A 6,575-nucleotide genomic window follows, 5' to 3' on the forward strand; every position below is an offset into this window, starting at 1 on the left:
AACTGCCTAGCAAGGCTCAGGGTACATCTCTACTTTATTTCGGGCTGGACCTAAAGTCTACTTTCTGCCTCACTTAGAGAGACGTCGAGCACGAGTCCCCAAAGTGGATTGGAAGCCCCGGTGATTCTTCCAGGGCAGCATAGGTGTCCTCAACGTGGCAGACCCGCATGGAAAGAAAGCCTGCCCAAGAAGCGTGCTCCTGGGGCTGTTTCAAAGCTGTGGAACGCTAGCCATAGAGAACAGATTAGTTGCCGGCCCTTTCACCTGCCTAGTGAGGGATGGTCCCAGAGCCGTGTATCCCTTGATTGTGCTCAGAAGGCTTCTGGTACACGGTGCACTTCCTTGGAAAGAAGTGCCCCCGTGAGAGGCTTGAGGCGCTGGGAGGCCTACTAAAGCTACAGCCGTCCATGGACTGAGACTCCCTGGAAACTGGTGCACCCCTGCCTCTGGGAATGGGAAAACGTGCACCTTACCTCGAGACTAGAGGTCACATTTAGTTGGCACTTTAGCTACAGTATGCTCTGGGCTGAGCTCCCCGGAAGGAAGCGCAAGCACCCGGTTTCTTTGGCCAAAGCTCACTGCTCCTCAGAGGCATCTGTGGAGCGAACAGTGTCCTGGTGGTGGTGGTGTTCAGGCAGCTTGGAAGCTGCCCCGAAGCTGCTTTCCAAAGGGGGAGAGTCGGGCTTCTCCCACATGCTCCCGTTTCCAACTTGACCCCACAGCGCAGTTACCGGCACTCTCTGACTGGCGACTGGAGACTTTCGGCCACACGGGGCCTTTCTAGGATCACACTTCGTTGCAGCCGGGGTCTTTTGCATGCCGTGCATAGCACTACCCGCTTCATGACTTAGTCAGGCCTAGGTGACTTGGATCGTCCAAATGTCTCACTCGTTGAGCGGTTTTTCTGTTCTTTCTGTCAGGCTGGGCTACAGTGTACCTTGCGTCACAATAGAGAGATGACAGGTAAGAGTTGCCAGGGGGCTCTGTAGGCTCAGGGATTCTTTCAGTGCAGTTCAGGGGCCTCCACAGAGGGAGAGCCACGCTGAAGGTAATACTGGCAAAAACGTTGTCCTGGGGCTGCTTTACAGCGGTCGAAATCAAGCTAGGCAAGCGAGGATCAGTTCATTGCCCTTCCCTCTGCATAGACAGGGTTGACCCCAACAGCCTGTTCTGCGCTGTGTGGCTCGGAAAACACAAAGGGGACTCACGGCACCCACGCTCTCCCTCAGAAGGGAATTCATACGCGACTCTCCTGAGGCCTCCGGAGAGCCGGAGAGCAGTGAAAGCACTCTATCGAGTCGGGGTTCCTGGAGATGGCTGCACAGCAAACTTTGCTGATAGGAAACGCTCGTGCTTCCCTTGAGGCCTGGGGTCACGTTTACTTTGCACTTTAGCTTGGCAAGCCGTGGGACGAACTCCTAGCAAGGCACTGGCGACCACCTGGATTCGTAGGAGAAAACTCACTTGCTTCCCTTGAGGCATTCCTAGCAGTGACTAGAAGACGGGTAACGGCACTGTCTTTCAGTCAGCCTTGAGGCCGCCACTATCTACCTTTCAAATGGGGGAAAATACTGCCTTTTTCCAGGCTTCTCAATTCCACACCGGATCACCCAGCACATATCCCTCTCTTCTCTGACAAGCCAAAGGAGGCCCTTGGAACCCAATTCGGCCTTCTGCGATGAAACTTTGGATGCAGTCTGTTTGTTCTGCATGTGCTGAATGGCCTAATCCTCTAAATGCCCTCAGGCGGCCTAGGTGACTTTGCATGTTCCAAATGCCTAGCAAGGCTCAGGGTACATCTCTACTTTATTTCGGGCTGGACCTAAAGTCTACTTTCTGCCTCACTTAGAGAGACGTCGAGCACGAGTCCCCAAAGTGGATTGGAGCCCCGGTGATTTCTTCCAGGGCAGCATAGGTGTCCTCAACGTGGCAGACCCGCATGGAAAGAAAGCCTGCCCAAGAAGCGTGCTCCTGGGGCTGTTTCAAAGCTGTGGAACGCTAGCCATAGAGAACAGATTAGTTGCCGGCCCTTTCACCTGCCTAGTGAGGGATGGTCCCAGAGCCGTGTATCCCTTGATTGTGCTCAGAAGGCTTCTGGTACACGGTGCACTTCCTTGGAAAGAAGTGCCCCCGTGAGAGGCTTGAGCGCTGGGAGGCCTACTAAAGCTACAGCCGTCCATGGACTGAGACTCCCTGGAAACTGGTGCACCCCTGCCTCTGGGAATGGGAAAACGTGCACCTTACCTCGAGACTAGAGGTCACATTTAGTTGGCACTTTAGCTACAGTATGCTCTGGGCTGAGCTCCCCGGAAGGAAGCGCAAGCACCCGGTTTCTTTGGCCAAAGCTCACTGCTCCTCAGAGGCATCTGTGGAGCGAACAGTGTCCTGGTGGTGTGGTGTTCAGGCAGCTTGGAAGCTGCCCCGAAGCTGCTTTCCAAAGGGGGAGAGTCGGGCTTCTCCCACATGCTCCCGTTTCCAACTTGACCCCACAGCGCAGTTACCGGCACTCTCTGACTGGCGACTGGAGACTTTCGGCCACACGGGGCCTTTCTAGGATCACACTTCGTTGCAGCCGGGGTCTTTTGCATGCCGTGCATAGCACTACCCGCTTCATGACTTAGTCAGGCCTAGGTGACTTGGATCGTCCAAATGTCTCACTCGTTGAGCGGTTTTTCTGTTCTTTCTGTCAGGCTGGACCTACAGTGTACCTTGCGTCACAATAGAGAGATGACAGGTAAGAGTTGCCAGGGGGCTCTGTAGGCTCAGGGATTCTTTCAGTGCAGTTCAGAGGGCCTCCACAGAGGGAGAGCCACGCTGAAGGTAATACTGGCAAAAACGTTTTCCTGGGGCTGCTTTACAGCGGTAGAAATCAAGCTAGGCAAGCGAGGATCAGTTCATTGCCCTTCCCTCTGCATAGACAGGGTTGACCCCAACAGCCTGTTCTGCGCTGTGTGGCTCGGAAAACACAAAGGGGACTCACGGCACCCACGCTCTCCCTCAGAAGGGAATTCATACGCGACTCTCTGAGGCCTCCGGAGAGCCGGAGAGCAGTGAAAGCACTCTATCGAGTCGGGGTTCCTGGAGATGGCTGCACAGCAAACTTTGCTGATAGGAAACGCTCGTGCTTCCCTTGAGGCCTGGGGTCACGTTTACTTTGCACTTTAGCTTGGGCAAGCCGTGGGACGAACTCCTAGCAAGGCACTGGCGACCACCTGGATTCGTAGGAGAAAACTCACTTGCTTCCCTGAGGCATTCCTAGCAGTGACTAGAAGACGGGTAACGGCACTGTCTTTCAGTCAGCCTTGAGGCCGCCACTATCTACCTTTCAAATGGGGGAAAATACTGCCTTTTTCCAGGCTTCTCAATTCCACACCGGATCACCCAGCACATATCCCTCTCTTCTCTGACAAGCCAAAGGAGGCCCTTGGAACCCAATTCGGCCTTCTGCGATGAAACTTTGGGATGCAGTCTGTTTGTTCTGCATGTGCTGAATGGCCTAATCCTCTAAATGCCCTCAGGCGGCCTAGGTGACTTTGCATGTTCCAACTGCCTAGCAAGGCTCAGGGTACATCTCTACTTTATTTCGGGCTGGACCTAAAGTCTACTTTCTGCCTCACTTAGAGAGACGTCGAGCACGAGTCCCCAAAGTGGATTGGAGCCCCGGTGATTTCTTCCAGGGCAGCATAGGTGTCCTCAACGTGGCAGACCCGCATGGAAAGAAAGCCTGCCCAAGAAGCGTGCTCCTGGGGCTGTTTCAAAGCTGTGGAACGCTAGCCATAGAGAACAGATTAGTTGCCGGCCCTTTCACCTGCCTAGTGAGGGATGGTCCCAGAGCCGTGTATCCCTTGATTGTGCTCAGAAGGCTTCTGGTACACGGTGCACTTCCTTGGAAAGAAGTGCCCCCGTGAGAGGCTTGAGCGCTGGGAGGCCTACTAAAGCTACAGCCGTCCATGGACTGAGACTCCCTGGAAACTGGTGCACCCCTGCCTCTGGGAATGGGAAAACGTGCACCTTACCTCGAGACTAGAGGTCACATTTAGTTGGCACTTTAGCTACAGTATGCTCTGGGCTGAGCTCCCCGGAAGGAAGCGCAAGCACCCGGTTTCTTTGGCCAAAGCTCACTGCTCCTCAGAGGCATCTGTGGAGCGAACAGTGTCCTGGTGGTGTGGTGTTCAGGCAGCTTGGAAGCTGCCCCGAAGCTGCTTTCCAAAGGGGGAGAGTCGGGCTTCTCCCACATGCTCCCGTTTCCAACTTGACCCCACAGCGCAGTTACCGGCACTCTCTGACTGGCGACTGGAGACTTTCGGCCACACGGGGCCTTTCTAGGATCACACTTCGTTGCAGCCGGGGTCTTTTGCATGCCGTGCATAGCACTACCCGCTTCATGACTTAGTCAGGCCTAGGTGACTTGGATCGTCCAAATGTCTCACTCGTTGAGCGGTTTTTCTGTTCTTTCTGTCAGGCTGGGCCTACAGTGTACCTTGCGTCACAATAGAGAGATGACAGGTAAGAGTTGCCAGGGGGCTCTGTAGGCTCAGGGATTCTTTCAGTGCAGTTCAGAGGGCCTCCACAGAGGGAGAGCCACGCTGAAGGTAATACTGGCAAAAACGTTGTCCTGGGGCTGCTTTACAGCGGTCGAAATCAAGCTAGGCAAGCGAGGATCAGTTCATTGCCCTTCCCTCTGCATAGACAGGGTTGACCCCAACAGCCTGTTCTGCGCTGTGTGGCTCGGAAAACACAAAGGGGACTCACGGCACCCACGCTCTCCCTCAGAAGGGAATTCATACGCGACTCTCTGAGGCCTCCGGAGAGCCGGAGAGCAGTGAAAGCACTCTATCGAGTCGGGGTTCCTGGAGATGGCTGCACAGCAAACTTTGCTGATAGGAAACGCTCGTGCTTCCCTTGAGGCCTGGGGTCACGTTTACTTTGCACTTTAGCTTGGGCAAGCCGTGGGACGAACTCCTAGCAAGGCACTGGCGACCACCTGGATTCGTAGGAGAAAACTCACTTGCTTCCCTGAGGCATTCCTAGCAGTGACTAGAAGACGGGTAACGGCACTGTCTTTCAGTCAGCCTTGAGGCCGCCACTATCTACCTTTCAAATGGGGGAAAATACTGCCTTTTTCCAGGCTTCTCAATTCCACACCGGATCACCCAGCACATATCCCTCTCTTCTCTGACAAGCCAAAGGAGGCCCTTGGAACCCAATTCGGCCTTCTGCGATGAAACTTTGGGATGCAGTCTGTTTGTTCTGCATGTGCTGAATGGCCTAATCCTCTAAATGCCCTCAGGCGGCCTAGGTGACTTTGCATGTTCCAACTGCCTAGCAAGGCTCAGGGTACATCTCTACTTTATTTCGGGCTGGACCTAAAGTCTACTTTCTGCCTCACTTAGAGAGACGTCGAGCACGAGTCCCCAAAGTGGATTGGAGCCCCGGTGATTTCTTCCAGGGCAGCATAGGTGTCCTCAACGTGGCAGACCCGCATGGAAAGAAAGCCTGCCCAAGAAGCGTGCTCCTGGGGCTGTTTCAAAGCTGTGGAACGCTAGCCATAGAGAACAGATTAGTTGCCGGCCCTTTCACCTGCCTAGTGAGGGATGGTCCCAGAGCCGTGTATCCCTTGATTGTGCTCAGAAGGCTTCTGGTACACGGTGCACTTCCTTGGAAAGAAGTGCCCCCGTGAGAGGCTTGAGCGCTGGGAGGCCTACTAAAGCTACAGCCGTCCATGGACTGAGACTCCCTGGAAACTGGTGCACCCCTGCCTCTGGGAATGGGAAAACGTGCACCTTACCTCGAGACTAGAGGTCACATTTAGTTGGCACTTTAGCTACAGTATGCTCTGGGCTGAGCTCCCCGGAAGGAAGCGCAAGCACCCGGTTTCTTTGGCCAAAGCTCACTGCTCCTCAGAGGCATCTGTGGAGCGAACAGTGTCCTGGTGGTGTGGTGTTCAGGCAGCTTGGAAGCTGCCCCGAAGCTGCTTTCCAAAGGGGGAGAGTCGGGCTTCTCCCACATGCTCCCGTTTCCAACTTGACCCCACAGCGCAGTTACCGGCACTCTCTGACTGGCGACTGGAGACTTTCGGCCACACGGGGCCTTTCTAGGATCACACTTCGTTGCAGCCGGGGTCTTTTGCATGCCGTGCATAGCACTACCCGCTTCATGACTTAGTCAGGCCTAGGTGACTTGGATCGTCCAAATGTCTCACTCATTGAGCGGTTTTTCTGTTCTTTCTGTCAGGCTGGACCTACAGTGTACCTTGCGTCACAATAGAGAGATGACAGATAAGAGTTGCCAGGGGGCTCTGTAGGCTCAGGGATTCTTTCAGTGCAGTTCAGAGGGCCTCCACAGAGGGAGAGCCACGCTGAAGGTAATACTGGCAAAAACGTTTTCCTGGGGCTGCTTTACAGCGGTCGAAATCAAGCTAGGCAAGCGAGGATCAGTTCATTGCCCTTCCCTCTGCATAGACAGGGTTGACCCCAACAGCCTGTTCTGCGCTGTGTGGCTCGGAAAACACAAAGGGGACTCACGGCACCCACGCTCTCCCTCAGAAGGGAATTCATACGCGACTCTCTGAGGCC

At 54.6% G+C, this 6,575-nt stretch overlaps 1 long non-coding RNA gene across 1 annotated transcript in view; it reads left to right on the plus strand.

Annotated features, from left to right (window-relative positions):
• The window catches only part of LOC309797315, a 42,571-nt gene extending 36,293 nt beyond the window's left edge, over positions 1-6,278 (plus strand). The window contains exons 8-9 of the long non-coding RNA XR_014292582.1: positions 2,691-2,734; positions 6,235-6,278. This is a non-coding gene — a long non-coding RNA (uncharacterized lncRNA). The remainder of the gene's footprint in view (positions 1-2,690; positions 2,735-6,234) is intronic.
• The last annotated feature ends 297 nt before the right edge of the window (positions 6,279-6,575 follow it).

Source organism: Mesoplodon mirus (assembly GCF_964341445.2).
Source record: "Mesoplodon mirus genome assembly, contig: HAP1_SCAFFOLD_352, whole genome shotgun sequence".
Lineage (NCBI taxonomy): Eukaryota > Metazoa > Chordata > Mammalia > Artiodactyla > Ziphiidae > Mesoplodon > Mesoplodon mirus.